Source organism: Thalassophryne amazonica, chromosome 1, assembly GCF_902500255.1.
Source record: "Thalassophryne amazonica chromosome 1, fThaAma1.1, whole genome shotgun sequence".
NCBI classification, from domain to species: Eukaryota; Metazoa; Chordata; class Actinopteri; order Batrachoidiformes; family Batrachoididae; genus Thalassophryne; species Thalassophryne amazonica.
The window spans coordinates 93,644,135-93,666,898 of record NC_047103.1 but is presented as its reverse complement, the minus strand read 5'-3'; the positions used below and the strand labels follow the sequence as shown (position 1 = coordinate 93,666,898).

The window sequence follows — 22,764 nt, the reverse complement described above, 5'->3', positions numbered from 1 at the left end:
TAATTACTCAATATTAATTTAATATTGTGTATTGAGAAGTTATTTTGGAAATAAAGAGAACCGCACTGACAAATTCTGAATTATTGTTCATTCGGGTGGGGGGGGGGGGGGGGGCACTGCAAATCATTTGTGCTTAGGGCATCCAAATGGCTAGCACCGGCCCTGGCTGGTGAGCACGGTGATTACAACAATGAACTGGCAACAAGTAGAGAGTGAGACCAGGTTTAAATGCTGCAGGTTCAGGTGGAGGCAATCAATGCAGATGAGGAGCAGGTGAGCTTGATTTGGTGGAGGCAGAGTAGAAACTTCGTCAGCCACACCCAGCACACAGACTTTCACACACACTGAACACAGAGACAGAAAACAGAGGGGGAGAAAGGGCAGAACCTAACATTAGCTTCTGAGATCTGATGGGATCAGGGTGACAGAGCAGACTGGATGCATGCAACTAGTGGAATATAACAATTAACAAAACCATTTTTACCAAGTAATTTGAGAAAATAATAATAATAATAATAATATTTTTTTTCTATAAAAAACAAACCAAGTCACAACAAGCCCAATGAATGAGTCATCCCACAATATATCATGCACATTGGTCAACTGTTGATTGTATTTCCTCAGTGATGTCATTAGCCGGTACATGTTACAACATGCACAGCAGTCCAGTGACTCAGTCAGTTTTTGTTGAAGTGGTTTATAAGACTCAATTTTATGTTTTTTTTTTTTTTTTTTTTAAGTAATCATTGACACAAACTGGCTGGGATAGACTAACTCACTCACCAACCTACTCAACAACATTTTTTCTGACCTGGTCCTGTGCTGTCATCAGTACAGGCAAATGTCACACATCTAACAAATCAGGTCACATGTATTACAAATAATGCTTCAGACAGCATTTATACTTATACATATAAGGCAAAATCCTTCAAAGAATGCCCTTTCTCTCTCTCTCTCTCTCTCTCTCTCTCTCTCTCTCTCTCTCTCTCTCTCTCACTCACTCACTCACTCACTCACTCACTCACTCACTCACTCACACACACACACACACACACACACACACACACACACACACACACACACACACACACACACACACACACACACACTCTCCCTGTCGGAGCAGTTCCACCAGTCAGACAGATAATTGGTGCTGAACCACAAACATGCAGGTGTTGACACACCTTCTCTTCTCTCTCTCTCTTTGTCTCTCTCTGTTGATTATCGGTTCAAAGCTGACCGGTCAACATCAGCTGTGAGGCAGCGTAGGAGACGAGGAGGGAGACGAGAAGAATAACTCCCAGAGAAAACCCTTTCAGCAGGTAACAGCTGTAATCATACACGTTGTGTGAAGGAATTCGCTGTGTTTTTTGTGTCAGCCAAACCTGACACGTATATATGAACAGATGTATCATTACAATAAAGGCTATATTCTATTCTATTCTACCTGTATGTTGTTTAGCACTCACAGCACTAAGTGGAAAAACCTGACATTTGTTTTCCTCAAGTAGAAGGTGGAATGCAGAAGGACAAGTGAGAGTTGTCTTTGTTTTACTTATTTTCACATGAAACCTTTCTATCTGACTATGATTCAGTCAGATCATCGTGATCCTCGGGTGTTCTTTACATGACTGAAATAAAATTGACAAGTTTCACAGACACAGTCTTGTGTATTAGTCAGCACAATCTGATTGGCTATTTTGTCACACACAGAAAGACGTTTGTTTCCCTGTGCACTGTAATTTCAACAACACCTGCAAATTGTTGTAAACCCAGTTCAGTTAACAATGCTCAAATTGCAGTTCTCTGAACAAGTGGAGCGCAGCAACCTCAGCTTCTTCTTCTTCTATACAACCCCAGTTCCAATGAAGTTGGGACATTGTGGAAAATGTAAATAAAAATAGAATACAATGATTTGCAAATCCTCTTCAACCTATATTCAATTGAATACACCACAAAGACAAGATATTTAATGTTCAAACTGATAACCTTATTGTTTTTGTGCAACTATTTGCTCGTTTACTAGTATGCTTGGGGTCATTGTCTTGTTGAAACACCCATTTCAAGGGCATGTCCTCTTCAGCATAAGGAAACATGACATCTTCAAGTATTTTGACATATCCAAACTGATCCATGATACCTGGTATGCGATATATAGGCCCAACACCATAGTAGGAGAAACATGCCCATATCATGATGCTTGCACCACCATGCTTCACTGTCTTCACTGTGAACTGTGGCTTGAATTCAGAGTTTGGGGGTCGTCTCACAAACTGTCTGCGGCCCTTGGACCCAAAAAGAACAATTTTACTCTCATCAGTCCACAAAATATTCCTCCATTTCTCTTTAGACCAGTAGATGTGTTCTTTGGCAAATTGTAACCTCTTCTGCACATCTTCTATTTAACAGAGGGACTTTGCGGGGGATTCTTGCAAATAAATTAGCTTCACAGAGGCGTCTTCTAACTGTCACAGCACTTACAGGTAACTCCAGACTGTCTTTGGTCATCCTGGAACTGATCAATGGTTGAGTCTTTGCCATTCTGGTTATTCGTCTATCCATTTTGATGGTTGTTTTCCGTTTTCTTCCACGCGCCTCTGTTTTGTTTTTTTTTTTGGTCCATTTTAAAGCATTGGAGATCATTGTAGATGAACAGCCTATAATTTTTTGCACCTGCGTATAAGTTTTCCCCTCTCCAATCAACTTTTTAATCAAACTACGCTGTCTTGAACGTCCCATTTTCCTCAGGCTTTCAAAGAGAAAAGCATGTTCAACAGGTGCTGGCTTCATCCTTAAATAGGGGACACCTGATTCACACCTGTTTGTTCCACAAAATTGACGAACTCACTGACTGAATGCCACACTACTATTATTGTGAACTAATAGTCCAATTTCATAGCCTTAAGAGTGTGCATATCATGAATGCTTGGTCTTGTTGGATTTGTGAGAATCTACTGAATCTACTGGTATCTTGTTTCCCATGTAACAATAAATATACTCAAAACCTGGATTAATCTTTTTAGTCACATAGCACTACTATTATTCTGAACACTACTGTACAACTATTAGCTACAGCACATTCAACAATTTAATTTGATAGCTTGTCTAACCCAGATGCACGGCAAAGCTCCACAACCCAACAGAAGTTGTAACAACACAACAGAAGCTGTAACAACACAACAGAAGTACGCACAACACAAGAAAATGACTATAACTGACGGACTGTTCAGTACATTGAGATACTCTGCTCATTATTTGCACCTGGTCCGTCACACTGAGTAATGTTATTTATTTACTTTATTCATGAAGGCTAGCTATATTTTCATATTTTATTGTTTTGGTTGTAACACACTAAATAGGAAAAGTCAGTGAAAGTCCTGTGGGTGGAAACATCTGTTTGGGTTGTGAGTAGTTACATTGTGTAGTGAAGCATTGCAAAGCAATTCTGTGTTTGCATGTGTTGTCTAAATTTACCACAAACAGGTTATAAAATTATACTGTTACATGCTATAGTGCAACACAAAATATGAAAATATATTACAGTATCTGCAATGACAAAAGAGTTTATGTAAGAATCTGACTTTTTTTGTTTGTTTTTGTATTATCAGTGCTGTCTCAGCTTTTTCTGATTTGGGGTGGTGTGTGTGTGTGTGTGAGTATATACATTTATATATCATCTCTCCTCTATCTCTGCTCCAGCCTTCAAAGTCCCTATTTCACCAGACTGAATTCTTAAACCTATATTAGATTAACCATGGAATTGATCAGCTGGTCTCTGAATGCTATTGACGCCATTTTTTCAAAAAGGAGATCAGGGCCGGGGGACCCTGCGTGCCCAGATGGAACCTACCCTGTGGGCTATGTTCTTGATGCCTGGGAGACGTGGTGGGTCGCATGCGCCATTCTCTGTGGAGGACATTGAGGATTTATTACCTCCGCCAAGGAGGTTATGTTTCGGTCACGTCCATTTGTTTATTGGTTGGTTGGTTTGTTATCATGATTACTCAAAAAATCCTCAACAGATTTCAATGCAATTTTTACCAGGGGTGTATCTCTGCCTAAGTCATTAAATTTTGGTAATAATCTGGAACACGATCCGGATCCAGTAATTTTTTTAAGGGTCCTTTATCATTGCAGGATAGGGCCAATTTCAACATTTTTGCATCTAACTTCATGAAGACGGGTCACAAAGGCTGAACAAAAATTAAGTTATGACACAACAATAATTTAGCATTTGTTTCTCCTCACTGAATGTTATTGTTCATTCGGCTGCTCTTGGTTTTGTTCGGGGTCGCCACAGCGGATACAGCCAGATCCGCATTGGTAATTGGCAAGTTTTATGCCGGATGCCCTTCCTGACGCAACTCCAGTTTTACCTGGAGATACACGCACAGCCACTGGTGTTCCAAAGAGGTCTCCCATCCAAGTACTAACCAGATGCCGCACTGCTTAGCTTCTGAGATCTGACGGGATCAGGCTGACACAGAGCAGACCGGCTGCTATTGTTTCTCCTTACTGAATAAACTTATTAGAAAATTAAAAAAAAAAAAAAAAAAACTTGTGTAGTTCATACAGTTTCTCTTTATAAATACATTTGCTGAAGATCTAAGGGTTTAACCACTGAATCTGAAACATGACGGTAGATGCATGAAATGACGTAGAATATCTTTGTCAAAGGGTATTCCATGTGACATCAGTGACCCTATGGCCTTGGTGGAGGTTTGCGATCTCCGAGTGCTTCTAATTTATATTTGGTTTCATTATAGGAGGGCTGGTACTTATTGGTTTATATGCTGCCCTGACCTACCAGAAAATTGGCAAGCTGGCTGCCACCAGAACCATGACCCCTCACCTGTCCGTCATGATTAATGGCGATACATTCTCAGACTGCGTTAACCCTTGAACTCAGACACAAAATGGATAACATCTTGGCGCAATGCACACCTTGCAAAGGAAGATGTCGGAGACCAGGGAATATTCATAATTTGATTTGGTTGTTTATGTGAAGCTGTAAATGTGTTTTTCACTGAACATCCATAAACATGGCAGGCTTATCAGCCTCTAAAGGATAAAAAAGCCCCATTGTTTTCCTCCAGAAGAATTTCTACAGCCTTGGTGAACATTTGGCTGCCTCCTTATCTTCTCTAAACTCCAGTACACAAGGACAGAAACTGACTCACACATGGACAGAGACTGAAAGCATGCTCCACCTTCTCCCTACCTGTCCACATCCACCACCCCATCCCAGCCCCCGCTCATGCCACTCCTTTCCCCCTCCAGGAGTTGTGCAGTTTTAACTGCAGTAGGTCCCTATTCCCCCCAAGCTGGCGGCGCCGCAACGACATGTTGCTGCGGCTACCACACACTCACATCGCCTCAATTTGGAAAACAGACTGTTTCAAGTTTAGTGCACATAAACAATGTCAAATGTATATGTGTTGTCTTAATTCTGATGTGTGCCATTATTGCAGTAAATAAGTAATAACTGTGTATTAATTGCTGTATCTTTTCTGTGGCAATTGGAGTGTGGACATAATCTCGTTGTTGCACGTGTAATGACAATGACAATAAATCTCATCCATCCATCCATCCATCCATCCATCCATATACGGTGCATCCAGAAATTATTCTCAGCACTTCACTTTTTCCACATTTTGATGTTTCAGCCTGATTCAAAATGGAGTGAATTAATATTTTTCACTCAAAATTCTACTCACAACATCCAATAATGACAATGTGGAAAAAAAAGGTTTTTGTTTTATTTTTATGTCTTCCACATGTACATAGGTATTCCTTTGCTCAATACTTTTTGATGCACCTGTGGCAGCAATTACAGCCTAAAGTCTTCTTGAATGTGATGCCACAACCTTGGTGCACCTATCTTTGGCAGTTTTGCCCATTCCTCTTTGCAGCACCCCTCAAGCTCCATCAGGTTGGATGTGGAGTGTTGGTGCACAGCCATTTTTAGATCTCTCCAGAGATGTTCAATTGGATTCTGGGCTCTGGCTGGGCCTGTAGTTGTCCTGAAGCCACTCCTTTGGTATCTTGGCTGTGTGCTTGGGGTCACTGTCCTGCTGAAAGTTGAACCGTAGACCCAGTCTGAGGTCAAGCAAGCTTTGGAGCAGGTTTTCATCCAGGATGTCTCTGTACATTGCTGCATTCATCTTTCCCTCAATCCTGACTAGTCTCCCAGTTCCTGCTGCTGAAAAACATCCCCACAGCATGATGCTGCCACCACTATGCTTCACTGTAGGGATGGTATGGCTGATGGGATGGCTTGGTGATGAGCAGTGCCTGGTTTCCTCCAAACATCACTTCTTGCATCCACACCAAAGAGTTAAATAGCAAATGGACTGCATTTATATAGCACTTCATTTATATAGCGCTTTTCCATCTGCATTAGACGCTCAAGTGCTTTACAATAATGCCTCACATTCACCCTGATGTCAGGTTGCTGCCACACAAGGCGCTCACTACACACTGGGAGCAACGAGGGGATTAAAGCTCTTGCCCAAGGGCCCTTAGTGTTTTTCCGGTCAGGCTGGGATTTGAACTAAGGATCCTCTGTCTTAAGCCCAACAGCTTAACCGCTAGACCATCGCCTCTGGGGAGTTAATGGTCTAGTGGTTAAGCTAGACCACCACCAAAGTTCAATCTTTGTCTCATCAGTCCAGAGAATTTTGTTTCTTATAGTCTAAAACTCTGGAAGGTTCTCAGAAGAATGTGTGTATATATATATATATATATATATATATATATATATATGCACACTTCTGATAATCCGATAACATAATTATCAAAGATAATGTTTTCATTATCGGATTATCTTTTTAGATAAATTTAAAAACCATCATCGGACTAATTATCTTCTGATGAATTACCTTCCGATAACGTATTTAACTAAGCTGAACAGAAAAAAACATTTTCAAAACTGTTAAAGCTGTTGAGACCTACCTGTTAAAAGTTTCCTAATAGGCATGTTGTTCTACTCACTTATGGTTCAAATTTTAACCACTCATTTTAGACAAGTTATTTAAAATTATTGTCATGTCTGAAGTTTATAAAGTGAAAATATCAGATATATGTTTTTGTTTTAAAGTAATGTGCTAATTTTTAAGGTTTTGTGAGCACATGCTGTGCCAGGCAGCAATGCATTATGGGTAGCATAAGGTAATCTCTGACGTTCACGACAGGACAAATGCATTTCAGACACTCTGTTCAGGGTCCACAGATAACAGCATTAAACTCTATTGCCTAAAACTCTTGTGAATATATTCTCTGGGTTTATAGACGTTAGTGTATTTGCGTTTCTTAAATTCCACGCATCTTAAATGTAGCAGACACGGATTATCTGGAATTTTGACATTTTTTCAAGGCCGCTACTGCCATCTACTGGCCAGGAGTGTTCATGGCAGTATTAAACGTCTGGGTACCTGGCTGCTCTCAAAGTGTTGGTATTGTCCATTGTCCAGACACTTTTTATGTGCATATATGTTAACTTTGTATTCTAAAACTACGGTTAGAAGTAATTCCGACTCCTTATTGCTCCACACGAACGAGGTTGGCGCCATGTTTTTAGATTTTGTGGAAGTGACGACAAGAGAATAAGTCTCCTGATTGGATAGAATTTCAATCAGTACCGCCACCCAAAGGTTTGGCAGACTAATTACAACACATTTATACGGTTCGATGTGGATGGATTTTTTTTTTTTTTCAAACGACGTAGTGTGGATGAAGTTTTTTCCCCAAACTGAAAGGGTAAGATATTCGGTTTTACAAATACCCGACAACGTGTGTACATGGCCTTATGTCTGTGAAAGGCACTATATAAATAAATTAACTTATTTACTGATATTGAGTGCATGTTTTACAAGATCATAAAAGTTTTAAAACATGCAATTGCGATGACACTTCCAGGGCTCATTAAAAATGCCTGTTTTTACAAATAAAAATGGAATATTTTACAAAAGCACATTTATCTTTTAAACCAACACACGTCACATTAATGTGTTGGTTTACATAATGTGCTGCTTCCTGCAGGGGGCAGCATGGTCAAACATTCTTGGTTATTCTTTAGGTCTTTTACTGCTTTTGATGCTTTCAAAAGCAATTGTGTTAAAAATCAATTTCAGCTCTTTAGTAACTGCAAATGTCCCATAGACAACACCGGAATTTATCAGTTATCAATTATCTGTAACTTCCGATACATTTTTGGGTGGTTTATCTTTATCAAAGATAACTTTTCAGTTATCTTATTATCTGTTATTGAAGTAAATTGTTTGGTTATCTGTGCCCACCACTATATATATATATATATATATATATATATATATATATATATATATATATATATATATATATATATATATATTTCATAGTTCATGGTAGCATTTTATATCACCAGTTATACAGCTTCATGATGAAGTGGTATAGAGAAGGATTTTATTCAAAAGGAGACCTGAAAGTTTAGCTACAAATTGCCAGAAGATCTGAGACACAAGTCGAGATTTGATCTGTTTTGGTGAAAGAATGTCCTCCTCTGATTTACTCCACTATGAAGCTAAGAGTGGCGATGCAAAATGCAAAATTTGCACTGTGTACAATTTCTCCAATCACAGCCACATAAGGCTATAACTTCTTCTGGGTTGTTTGGGTATCTTGGTGGATTTCCTCACTCTTCTCCTTCTTGCACAGTCACTCAGTTTTTGAGAACTGTCTACTCCATGCAGATTTACTATAGAGTGCCATACTGTTTGTATTTCTTCATAACTGATGTAAATAAAGTCAATTTAATTTTCAATTTATTTTCATTTATATAGTGCCAAATCACAACAGAGTTGCCTCAGTGCGCTTCACACAAGTACTGTCTAACCTTACTAACCCCCAGAGCAACAGTGGTAAGGAAACCTCAAGGAAACCTGACTCAAAGGGGTGACCCTCTGCTTGTGCCATGCTACAGACATAAATTACAGAATACAGTGGTCCCTCGCTATAACGCAGTTCACCTTTCACAGCCTTTCAGTTTCGCAGATTTTTTTTGTGCAATTTTGCATGCTTTTTTTTTAACAGCGCATCGTGTTCTCCGTCCTTATCAGGCGGGCCGGTCGCGGCACCGGTTAGCATCACCGTGATTGCTCTCACTGCCTCCGATGCGCTTACTTAGTCTGCGGACTTGGTAAATGCAGCAGCGGGCCACTCACACCGCTCTCCTGTCTGCTGTGCGGAGCTGCGCCAAATCTGGCAACAGGTCCAGAGACTACGCTCGCTGTTTTGATGCGGATGTTGACCACAGCCGCAGAGCTCCGTGGCCACCGAGAGAGGACTTGGATTCTTTGCGGGTCCGGCATCTGTACGTCCGGAGGCAGTGAGTGAAGGGAGAGTTCTGCGTGTGTCTGTTAATAATCTTCTCGCCCAGAAGAAAAAAGAGAGTGTTTACACAGGAGAGAAATGTGAGAAAATGTTAATGCCTGTTTGAGAAAAGTGTATAAAGTGTGTAGTGAGGGGTTTTACAGCCTTAAAACATCTATAATAATTGCAAAAAAAAAAAACAGATCTGACTACTTCGCAGATTTCGCTTATTGCGGGTTATTTTTAGAACATAACTCCCACGATAAACGAGGGACCACTGTACAGGAAATGCTGTTGGTGCACAGGACAGGAGGGTCACCAGCACAAATACAACTCCCATCTCTGGATGGAGCTGCACCTTAAACAGAGAGAAAAAAAACAGTGTTCAGCCATCAGAAAGACAAGAAATACTGTATATTTTGCCAGCATTAAACAACAAGAAAAACAGAAAAAATACTAAGGTGATTGCTGGCCACTAGCCCTAAGCTTCACTGAAAGACCCAGAATTTAGGTAAAGTTCAGGCCGTGGCACGCTCTGTTTCCTAATAAAATTAATTAAAAGAGTAAAAAGCGTAAAACAAAACTATACCAGTATGCTAGCCATATGAAATGGAAAATAAGTGCATCTTAAGTCTGGACTTGAAAGTCTCCACAGAATCTGACTTTTTTATTGACGCAGGGAGATCATTCCACAGAGCAGGAGCATGATAAGAGAAAGCTCTATGACCTGCAGACTTCTTATTCACCCTAGGGACACAAAGTAGTCCTGCACCCTGAGAATGCAAAGCCCGGGCCGGTATGTACGGTTTAATTAGGTCAGCTAGGTAGGGAGGTGCCAGTCCATGAACAAATTTATAGACGGGGATCAGAACCTTAAACTCTGATCTCACTGGGACAGGAAGCCAGTGAAGAGACGCCGAAATGGATGTTATGTGGTGGAACTTTCTGCTTTGTGTCAAATGTCTGGCTGCAACATTTTGAACCAACTGGAGAGCCCTAATGCTAGACTGCAGTAAACCAGAAAATAGAACATTGCAGTAGTCCAATCTAGAAGAGATAAATGCATGGATCAGGGTCTCAGCATCAGCCATAGACAGGATAAGACGAATCTTCGCTATATTTTGCAGGTGGAAGAAAGCTGTCCTCGTAATATTTCTAATGTGGAGGTAAAAGTACAATAGAGGATCAAAAATTACCCCAAGGTTCCTCACTTTGTCAGTGTGATGTATGACACGCGAGCCTAGGCTGAGCATTAACTGAGCGTTAACTGGTCAAATTGATGCCGATGTCTCACTGGACCAAGAACCAATCATTTCAGTCTAATCAGAGTTTAAAAGTAGGAAGTTTCTAGACATCCAACTTCTCACTGATACAAGGCAATCTTCAAAGGATTTTATGTGAACGAGATTACCAGCAGTTATCGGCATGTATAACTGAGTATCATCAGCATAGCAGTGAAAGGTAATTCCCAAACCCCACAATATGTGCCCAAGTGGTGTAATATAAAGGGAAAAAAGCAGGGGGCCTAAGACGGATCCCTGTGGAACCCCAAATTTCATGTCACTAAGGTTAGAGGTAGTGTTACTGTACAAAACACAGTGAGAACGACTGGTCAAGTATGATGTCAGCCATGCAAGGGCACTCCCAGTAATCCCAAAATGATTTTCCTCTTGTGTGGGCCACTGAAGAGGAGGTACTGCTGGCACACCACCACCAGATGGCGCCCTGCTTGGAGTGCGGGCTCCAAGCACGGTGTCAGAGCCGCTGGAAGTGACAGCTGTCACCTATCAACACCAGCTGTCACTCATCACCACCACTACAAAGGCCGGACTGCAACTCCACCTCCTCGCCGAGAAATCTTCTACCATACAGGTAATTTCTCTACTGAACCTTAATCGAGCATTAGTCTGGTCTCTTTTGCAGCCATTTTCCTGGGACGGATTCCTTGTCTGCTGAGTTGGCGTTTGGTGTGGACTGCGACGGCTTCGCCTCCCACCCCACCCAGATAAGTGGTTGTCTCAGGAGCTGTCTGAGTGTGTTATCGGAGGTGGAGGTTCTCCCTCCTAACTGTATACAGACTGTGGGATTACTGAGTGTGCGAACTCACACTCATCCAAGAACTGTTTCTGTTCTCTGCCAGCAGTACCAGGTCTGACTGCTGAAGACAGTGGCCACCTGGGGCGCAGGGCTTGGCGGCTCCGGTGTTCTTCAGATCCGTTGGTGGTGGAAGCTGTGTGGGATCCGGCTCTTCTCGCACCAGACGTCTCCTATCTTCGAGCCTGCCACACGTCACCTTGTGTCTGATTGATATTCCGCAATATTTGTATTTGTCTGTACTTCGTTGTGCGCTTCACAACATTAAATTGTTACCTTTTGGCTATTCCATTGTTCCTTCATTAATGCCCCCTGTTGTGGGTCCGTGTCACGACACCTTCCCAACAGGATTTCTCGGCCAGCGTCATGGATCCCGAGGGGTGTCAACCATCGCTTGAACAGCCAATGGAAGAGCAAGGTGCACAGGCGCCAGCAGGAGGCGTGTTAGGTGGGCTGCAGCACATCTTAACCGCCTTTACTGCTCGGTTGGACTTAGTTACCGAGCAGAGCGTTATTCTCAATCGAAGGATGGAGGCTCTCACCACCCAGGTGGAAGCGCAGGCTCAGGGCGCTGCTGCAGCACCTCCTCCTGCTGACCGAATGCCAGAGACAGACATTCCACTGGCGTTCAACGAACCCCCTCACCTTCCCCTGAAGCATACATAAGCCCTCCGGAGCCGTACGGAGGCTGTGTGGAGACGTGCGCGGACTTCTTGATGCAGTGCTCGCTCGTCTTTTCACAGCGTCCCATCATGTACGCGTCAGACGCTAGCCGGGTGGCTTACGTTATAAATCTGCTTCGAGGAGAGGCACGCGCCTGGGCTACGGCGCTCTGGGAGCAGAATTCACGGCTCCTAACGATTTACACTGAGTTTGTGAGGGAGTTCCGACAGGTGTTCGACCACCCTCATAGAGGCGAGACCGCTTCAAGCGTGCTGCTGTCGATACGACAGGGGTGTCGGAGCGCAGCGCAGTATGCAGTCGACTTCCGGATCACGGCAGCGCGAGCCGGCTGGAATGCTGTTGCGCTCCGCGCTGCCTTTGTAAACGGACTGTCTCTGGTCCTTAAGGAGCACCTGGTGGCGAAGTACGAGCCGCGGGATTTAGACGGGCTTATCGACCTGGTTATACGGTTAGACAACCGATTAACAGAACACCGACGGGAGCGAGACGAAGGGCGTGGTCAGGCACAAGCCATCCCTCTTCCTCCCGGGTCTGAAAGGGAGCCGACTTCCCCACGTTCCACAGCCAGGGCTCTCCACGTGACGACAGCTCCCCCTGCTGACGTTGCTATGGAAACGAGCAGGGCCAAAAGGCGATCAGATCAGAGACAAAGGAGGCTGATCCGTGGAGAGTGTTTTCTCTGCAGCTCAACCGAGCACATACAGAGAGAGTGCCCCAAACGGTCAAAACAGCAGCACTCGTCCTTAGAGACTGGGCTAAGGGTGGGCCATAACACGCACACGGGGAAACCCCGTAGATCCGCACGAATCCCAGTCATAATCCTTAGTGAGGATTTAACCCTTCACGCCCCAGCACTCGTAGACACGGGGTCGGAAGGGAATCTGCTGGACAGCAGATGGGCAAAGGAAGTAGGGCTCCCTCTGGTGGCTCTGCCTTCACCTTTGAAGGTACAGGGCACTAGATGGCACCCTTCTTCCATTAATCACACACCAGACACAGCCCGTGACATTGGTGGTGTCTGGGAATCACAGGGAGGAGATTGTGTTTTATGTAACACCTTCTACCTCCCGAGTGATTTTGGGTTTTCCATGGGTGTTGAAACACAATCCCCGGATTGATTGGCCGTCTGGGGTTGTGACGCAGTGGAGCGAAACCTGCCACCGGGAGTGTTTAGGATCCTTGGTTCCACCCGGTGAGACAGCTAAAGAGGAGGTCAAAGTCCCCCCCAATCTGACGGCGGTACCGGCGGAGTACCATGATCTTGCTGACGTCTTCAGCAAAGATCTGGCACTCTCCCTTCCCTCGCACCGACCGTACGATTGCGCCATCGATTTGATCCCGGGCGCTGAGTATCCGTCCAGCAGGCTGTACAACCTCTCACGTCCGGAACGCGAATTAATGGAGACCTACATCCGGGACTCCTTAGCTGCCGGGTTGATCCGGAATTCCACCTCCCCGATGGGCGCGGGTTTCTTTTTTGTGGGTAAGAAGGACGGTGGACTCCGTCCATGCATTGACTACAGAGGGCTGAACGAGATCACAGTTCGCAATCGATACCCTTTACCTCTGTTGGATTCGGTGTTCATGCCCCTGCATGGAGCCCAAATATTCCCTAAACTCGATCTTAGGAATGCGTACCACCTTGTTCGGAGTGGAAGACGGCATTTAACACCCCCTTAGGTCACTTTGAGTACCTGGTCATGCCGTTCGGCCTCACAAACGCCCCCGCGACGTTCCAAGCATTGGTTAATGATGTCTTGCGGGACTTCCTGCATCGGTTTGTCTTCGTATATCTAGACGACATACTCATCTTTTCTCCGGACCCTGAGACTCATGTCCAGCATGTACGTCAGGTCCTACAACGGTTGTTGGAGAACCGGCTGTTTGTGAAGGGCGAGAAGTGCGAGTTCCACCGCACTTCTTTGTCCTTCCTGGGGTTCATCATCTCCTCCAACTCCGTCGCCCCTGATCCGGCCAAGGTTGCGGTGGTGAGAGATTGGCCCCACCCAACAAGCCGTAGGAAGCTGCAACAGTTCCTCGGCTTTGCGAACTTCTACAGGAGGTTCATTAAGGGCTACAGTCAGGTAGTTAGCCCCCTGACAGCCCTGACCTCCACTAAGGTCCCCTTCACCTGGTCGGATCGGGGCGAGGCCGCATTTAGGGAGTTGAAGCACCGGTTCTCATCTGCACCAGTTCTGGTGCAGCCTGATCCTACTCGCCAGTTCACAGTGGAAGTGGATGCGTCTGACTCAGGGATAGGAGCCGTGCTGTCCCAGAGCGGGGAGTCCGATAAGGTCCTCCACCCTTGTGCCTATTTTTCCCATAGGTTGACCCCGGCTGAGAGGAATTATGACGTCGGCAATCGGGAACGTCCACATCGGCCTGGACTTTGTCACAGGCCTCCCGCCGTCCCAGGGCAACACCACCATCTTAACGATAGTGGACCGGTTCTCCAAGGCGGCCCACTTCGTGGCCCTCCCGAAGCTCCCTACGGCCCAGGAGACAGCAGACCTCCTGGTCCACCACGTTGTGCGTCTGCATGGGATACCAGCGGACATTGTCTCAGACCGTGGCCCTCAGTTCTCCTCTCAGGTCTGGAGGAGTTTCTGTAGGGAACTGAGGGCCACCGTGAGTCTCTCGTCCGGGTATCACCCTCAGACGAACGGTCAGGCAGAGCGGACCAACCAGGAGCTGGAGCAGGCCCTCCGTTGCATTACCTCCGCGCACCCGACGGCCTGGAGCACCCATCTGGCCTGGATCGAGTACGCCCACAACAGCCAAGTGTCATCAGCCACCGGCCTCTCCCCGTTTGAGGTGTGTTTGGGGTACCAGCCCCCATTGTTTCCACTTGTGCTTGTGGAGAGGTCGGTGTGCCCTCGGTCCAGGCCCACCTCAGGAGGTGCCGCCGGGTGTGGCGGACCGCCCGTTCTGCCCTGTTGAAGGCCCGGACGAGGGCCAAGGCCCATGCAGACCGCCGGCGTTCCCCGGCCCCTGCATACCAGCCCGGGCAGGAGGTGTGGTTGTCAACAAAAGACATCCCGCTTCAAGTGGACTCCCAGAAACTGAAGGACAGGTATATCAGACCATTTCCCATCACCAAGGTCCTCAGCTCGGCCGCAGTGAAGCTACGGCTGCCAGCTTCACTGCGGATCCATCCTGTTTTTCACGTGTCACTGATCAAGCCTTACCACACCTCACCACTCTGCACCCCTGGACCTGCACCGCCTCCTGCCCGGATCATCGACGGGGAGCCGGCATGGACCGTGTGTCGGCTTCTGGACGTCCGTCGCAAGGGTCGGGGCTTCCAGTATCTGGTGGACTGGGAGGGGTATGGCCCCGAGTAACGCTCCTGGGTGAAGAGGAGCTTCATCCTGGACCCGGCCCTCCTGGCCGAATTCTACGCCCGGCACCCGGACAAACCTGGTCGGGCGCCAGGAGGCGCCCGTTGAGGGGGGGGTCCTGTTGTGTGGGCCATTGAAGAGGAGGTACTGCTGGCCCACCACCACCAGATGGCGCCCTGCTTGGAGTGCGGGCTCCAAGCACGAGAGGGTGTCGGAGCCGCTGGAAGTGACAGCTGTCACCTATCAACACCAGCTGTCACTCATCACCACCACTACAAAGGCCGGACTGCAACTCCACCTCCTCGCTGAGAAATCTTCTACCATACAGGTAATTTCTCTGCTGAACCTTAATCGAGCATTAGTCTGATCTCTTTTGCAGCCATTTTCCTGGGACGGATTCCTTGTCTGCTGAGTTGGCGTTTGGTGTGGACTGCGACGGCTTCGCCTCCCACCCCACCCAGATAAGTGGTTGTCTCAGGAGCAGTCTGATTGATATTCCGCAATATTTGTATTTGTCTGTACTTCGTTGTGCGCTTCACAACATTAAATTGTTACCTTTTGGCTATTCCATTGTCCCTTCATTAACGCCCCCTGTTGTGGGTCCGTGTCACGACACCTTCCCAACATTTCCAGCCTATCAAGTAGGATATGATGATCCACGGTATCAAACGCAGCACTGAGATCGAACAGCACCAGAACCATAGTGGTGTCCGAATCCACTGTAAGCAGAAGATCATTCACCATTTTAGTGAGAGCCGTCTCTGTGGAATTATATTTTCTAAAAGCAGACTGCAGTGGCTCAAAGAGATTATTCTCAGTAAGATAGTCCACGAGCTACTGTGACACCACTTTTTCCAGAATTTTAGAGCCAAATGATAGATTTGATATTGGCCGATAGTTTTTCAGTGCACTAGGGTCAAGATTAGGTTTCTTAAGTAATGGTTTAATCACTGCAGATTTGAAACATTTAGGAACATATTCACTGGCAGCTTTGCCATCAGAGAGCCTCGTCCACATCTACCACAAAATACTCCAAGCTGTCATTGATGTTCAAGGGGGGCACAACACAGTATTAAGAACAGGGGTATGTAAACCTTTGTGTATATAAACAGTTGTATGTAAAGGTTTGGGGACCTGTGATCATTTTCATGATTTTCCTTTATAAATCACTGGTTGTCTGGATCAGAAATTTCAGTTAAATATATCATATAGCAGACCAACTCACTGATATTTGAGAAGTGAAATGAAGTTTCTAGTATTTACAAAACGTGTGCAATAATTATTTAAACAAAATTAGGCACATGCATAAATTTGGGCACCCTTGTTATTTTATTGATTTGAATATATTTAGCACTAATTACTGGAACACAAAATTGGTTTGGTAAGCTCACTGACCCTTGACCTCCTTACACAGGTGAATCCAATCATGAGAAAGGGTATTTAAGGTGGCCATTTGTAAATGCTTCCCCTGTTTGCATCTCTTCTAATAAGTGGCAACATGGGAGCCAATAAACAACTCTCAAATGACCTGAAGACAAAGACTGTTCAACGTCATGGTTTAGGGGAAGGATACAAAAACCTATCTCAGAGATTTTAGCTGTCAGATTCCACTGTGAGGGACATAGTGGGGAAATGGAAGATGGCAGGAACAGTACTAGTTAAGGCCCGAAGTGGCAGGCCAAGAAAAATCACAGATTTTGCTGGTTTCAGTTCAGAAGTCTCCGGGTTCAAATCCCACCCCTGCCACATTTCTCCATGTAATGTGGAGTTGCGTCAGGAAGGGCATCCGGCGTAAAACCTGTGCCAATTCAACATGCAGATCCACCTTTGATTTGCTGTGGTGACCCCGAGTGCAAACAAGGGAGCAGTCAAAGGGACTTACTAGATGCTGTATGATGCTGTAATGCAGAGGAACCCTTTTCTGCATACATGCCACAAACAGAGCTCATCTGCACAGGTCCTCAGCAGCCTCGGGGAGATCCCATCATGTCCTGCTGCTTTCCTCTGCTTGAGCCGCAGGAGCTGGCCTCTCACCTCAGTCGGAGTTACAGTGGAAGGGGGGAAGGTCTGGGGTGCAGTGGAGGTGACCATTGGGGTAGAAGGTGGGGGGGTCAGAGGGACTGGAGGGCTGGCTGCTGGAGACTTGTGGAGGGCTGGGAGCAGGCGGGGGGGCAGGCGTGGAGGAGCCAAAACGGTTAAAGTAACTGTTTAGCTCCCCTGCAAACCGAGAATCCCCATCTGCAGTCCTGCTGGCACCCTGCCCAAATCCGGAGGCGGTCTTGAAGCATCGCCACACATCTCTGACGTTGTTCCGGTCCAGCTGCTCCTCCATCTTCCCTCCATACACCTTCTTGGCAGCACGGATCTTCCACTGGAGCTCCTGTTGGACTCTACGCTGCTCCTCTCTGTCTCCCGAGTTGAAAGCCCTCTTCTTCTGGTTCATCAGGGCCTTCAGCTCGGGGGTCAGCCAGGGGTGGTTGTTGGGGAAGCACCGTACCCTCCGGGTGGGCACAGTGCTCTCCACACAGAAGTTCATGTGCCAGTGACACACTGGGTCAGGCCGTTGATGTCTTCACCATAAGAGTTTTGTAACATGCTCCAGTCTGTGGTTCTGAAGCAGTCCCTCAACCTCTCAGTGGCCTTTTCAGTCCAGAGTTTCACTGACCTTTTGTGTATTGGTTCTCTTCTCACCCTGGGTGTGTATTGGGGGAAGCAGATAGCAGATAGACGAGGTTGTGATCAAAGCATACCAGCGGGGGGAGGGGGGCGGAGGTGTAAGCGTCCTCCACATTAGCATAAAAAAGGTCCAGTATTCTATTGTCTCTGGTTTTACACGTGATGTACTGGGTGAACATGGGGAGGGTGGCGGAGAGGGAGGCGTGATTAAAGTCTCCAGTGATGAGAAAGAGTGCACGTGGGTGTTGTGTCTGCAGCCACATGACTGTGCTGTGAATGTGCTCACAGGCAGCAGCGGCGTCCGCAGAGGGAGGAATATACGCGCAGCACATAATCACACTGCTGGGGGAGGTAGTACGGCCTCATGCTCACCGCGAGTAGCTCCACTTCCGAGGAGCAGATCTGCTCCTTCACGTGAATATGAGTTGCGCTGCACCACCTCCTACTCACATAAATGGCGAGCCCCCCTCCTCTCTTTTTTCCGCTCTCCTCCAGCGTCCTGTCCGCGCGGATGAGTGTGAAGCCGTCCATGTTGATTAAAGAGTCTGATACATGTTCATCCAACCACGTCTCCATGAAGCACATGAGACTGCAGTTTTTATACAGCCTCTGGAAACGGGTTAGCACTGCTAGCACCTCGGTCTTGTTGCAGAGAGATCTTACATTCCCCATGGCCACAGATGGAATATAAGTCCTTCTCCTCTTTGTCCGGCCACCCCTGCAGCCCCTATGTTTCTTCCGAATGTCTGCAGGTACGTCCGGGTGCTTAGCATAGCAGGGGCGCGGCCTACTGTGCATTGAGTCTCTTAGTCCAAGCAGCTGATCCCAGCGTCCATCTTGAAAAAAAAAAATGGCTTGATAATTCTCCACCGCATCTGCCATGATATGTTTTGTTTTCTGCTGGTACGTGGCGATGATGTCACAGACAGGCAGAGTGAATCAAGTCACATTTAACATCTTTATCATTAAAAGTGCTAACAAAACACATCCATATAAAATGTGCCATGCTTAAATCTAATGTGTTACTTGCTAGTATCGATACAATTGATGAATTACCTTTTAAAACAATTTTAGATCAAAATATGTCATCCGGAAGGTCAACTTGCAGAGCACAGATTGATGTTGTTGGATCACAGGAATATAAATAAATACATTGATGTAGTAGATGAATCATTACACTCCTTTGTTTCAGTGCACATGGTTCCCGGGTCAAACCCCACTCCTACCATCAAGAAGGGGTGAGGAGTTGTGTCAGGAAAGACATCCAGCATATAACTTGTGCCAAATCAGCATGCAGACTGTAGCAAAATTACATACCTCGTAATGGAGGGACCAATAAATATGTAGTGAATTTACAGGGCCTTCACACGGGCGCACCAGAATAAATATGTAATGAATTTACAGGTCCTTCAGACACGCGGGGGACCAAAATACATGTAACAAAATAAAATTAATTTAATTGTTTGGAATGAATGGCACCTCACACTAAGGCACCAATTTAATGTAGTGAAAGTATTGTTAAACTCCCAAACTGAATTAGATTGGCCTAGACCTCACTTATTGGGTCACCAAAATAATTAAAAATTTTAGGGTTTAATAATGATTATTTAATTAGAATAAATCTAATCCTCGGGACACCACCTATTTGAAGCATCGGTATTTTAATTTAAACATTCATTAATTTATCAGTCTCAAATTAATCAATCAGTCTCAATTTAATTAATCAGTCTCGGGTCTGAAAGTCTGAATTCTACGATACGATTGACCAACAGTTTCCTTCTGAACACAAAATGAACCACAGCAGAAATATTATTATTTATTTATTATTTATTATTATTTACAATTATACAAGAAATGAACAGTTTACTGGCATTTTTGTGGACAGTGATTAAATAAGTTCATTTGTGGACACAATTTGCTCACCCATGACACTTTGAGAGAAAGAGATAAAGCTTTACGCTTTTAAACTTTAAGTAAATAAATCTGATTAGAATTTAGTGATGAAATTTGAAGCCAATTAATTTTAAGAAAATTATTAAACAAACATATGAATATGTTTAAACAGAAGCCACTTTGCATCCATTGATAACACAACCCTTTTTCTGGAACCTTTAACTGGGTCACTTAGCTGATCCATTGAAGAGGTGGTTTGGATGACCCATTCGTCCATCGTTGATGTAGGCTCTTTACAGCATGCTCACTTGGGTCAGGAGTTAACTCAGTGGTCTCTCCAGGTGATCCCAAGGCTTGTGTCGGCTGGCTTCACCAACAGGGTGGCTGCTTGCAGTCAGGTCATCAGCTTGTTAGACCCCAGATGTGGAAGGCATTTGTTTAAAATGGTTTTTGGTAGCTTTTAAAAAGTTTGTCTGAGCCAGATTAAAAGTCTTTGTGAATTTAGAAAAAAAGAAGTTAAAACTTAAAAACATTGGAAAATTACAGAAAAGGAAAGTCGCTTTTCTATCAATTCGCTAGTATTTTGAAAAGTTCAGATCTGAAGTTCTCTTAAAAATTCAAAAGACCTTAAAGCATCAGGCTATTTGTTAAAAGTTTGTCAGACAGTAACAGTGAATCAGTGAAGCAACGTGGTAGCTTTAGCTTAGTTAGCATGGGGCCTTGTTGACCCAAAAATGAAGTTAAGCGTTTTAACGAAAGGAAGAGAGAGGGTTGCAGAGCGCTCCAAGAGCGGGAGACGAGAGAGAGAAGAGAGAAGGGAGAAGGAAGATAGCAGACACCCTGTTCTAACTTTTTAGAGGGGACTTACGTCATTAAACTCTGCCCATTTAGGGTATGTAATTTCACAGAAAATGTCATGTGTTAGAAAGGGAGACAAAAATGATTCAATTATTTAAACACATTAACTATTTTGGCATACTATTTGTTCTAAGGCTGGGCATACACTGTACAATATTTTCAATCGATGTACTTGGCTCCAGCTCAAACTGTGTGACAAAACTGCAGGCTTTAAAAGTTCAGAGTGCACGATTCATGTTCTCACACTGTACAGCCCGATGCTCTGATGTGATCTGACTGTTCACATTGTACGTTCAAAAACCACACGTCGGGCTCGTGTTTCCAAAAGCAAAACGTAACAGAAGCTTTTTTTTTTCTTTAAAAAAAAAAAAAATCATGCCTATCAGCACACACAGTGAGTGAAATCAGGTGGAGTGAGACTGAACGCATATGCGCATGCACACACACAGCAGACAGCAACATGATTCACGAGAGGGTGGTAAAAAAAAAGAAAACATAAACATTCATAACAGGTGTTGCTACTTACACTGTTGTATAAATAAACTGTATTTCATACGGAGTCTTACAGCTGTGCAAGGTGTAGCAACTTACTCCCTCATCTGTCGTAAATCTTGTTGTTGTCTGCTGTGTGTGTGTGTGCGTACGCGCATATACATTCAGTCTCCCCCCCCCCCCCCCCACTTGATCCCACTCACTGTGTGTGCTGATAGGCATGAACTTTAATATGATATTAGGTTATTGCGAGGGAACGCAATTAAAAAAAACACAAAACTTTACATGAGATCACTGTTTGCTCTCTCCGGTGTTTGCTCATGGACAGAGTGCGAGGTAATCAGCGCATAGATGCTTGTAGCGCTGCTTTAACAGTGCGGAACCCTCACTAGTCACGACGGCCGACCAAAATATCAAATAGGTTTGATTTTCATCCGACCATATGATTCCCAATCGGGAGGTGGTCGTGAGATGTTAAACGCAGCTTGTGACTCCATGTAGACTGCACGATGCAGGATGCACGATTAAGCTGAAAAAGGGCCAAAACTCGCACAGTGTAAGCCCACCTTAAGACACTCGAATGCATGCACATTAATAGTCACAACAGAATACTTCACCATCAGCATATTGATAATGCAGAAAGATCACACTTAAACACACATCAGTTACAAGGAACACACATCAATAAAATGGAATGATTATATGCAAAGCATTTTGTTTGATTAATCAATACAAACAACATTAGAAGTTTTTATATATGAATAAAAGAATACTGATGCATTTTTTATTTTATTTTAAGCAATTTCTTCATAATTTTCTTTTACTTAGACCTAAAGATAATAGCTTGTTGTCAAGACTCAAAGTTTCATGACCAGGTCTTATCATGGAAGGGATCTTCCTGCAGTTTTGAGAGGTTCTGGCCTTGGCATGAGGCCATAAAAGAGAGGCTCTGGGAAATTTCAGATTCTGACGTGAAGCAATTACAATGTCATGTAATTCATAGTGACGGAAATTTAACCGATAAAGCAAGCAAGAGCTCCTTTGAAGAACTTTGAGTTACAGTTCTGTTTCTGCTGTGAAGCACAGTGTTGAGGCCCAAAGTGATGTCTCCGGTTTATCTCCAGATGGACACAGGAATTTCTCAACTGGGAGTGAAAACAGTCTCTGTCTTCAGTCCAAACCTCAGGTTTTTGTTGAGAAAGCATTAATGTATGTATTTAATTAGGGCGAATCGAGGCCATGTGCTGCTAGACCCACCTTGGATCTGCTGTGGTGACCCTGAGTGAAATCCAGGGAGCAGCTGATCGGACTTACTTGAGCTAAGTTGTGTTTTTTTTTTTTTTTAAACAAATCCTCTTGCAGCAGCAGCAATAATAAA

General features: G+C 44.8%; 1 protein-coding gene across 1 annotated transcript in view; it reads left to right on the top strand.

Annotated features, from left to right (window-relative positions):
* The first annotated feature begins 1,196 nt into the window (after positions 1-1,196).
* Positions 1,197-22,764, top strand: part of dtx3l1 (deltex E3 ubiquitin ligase 3L1) — a 75,914-nt gene continuing 54,346 nt past the window's right edge. Inside the window, exon 1 of the mRNA XM_034172747.1 lies at positions 1,197-1,322. The gene's annotated coding sequence lies outside the window, so the exon portion shown is untranslated. The remainder of the gene's footprint in view (positions 1,323-22,764) is intronic.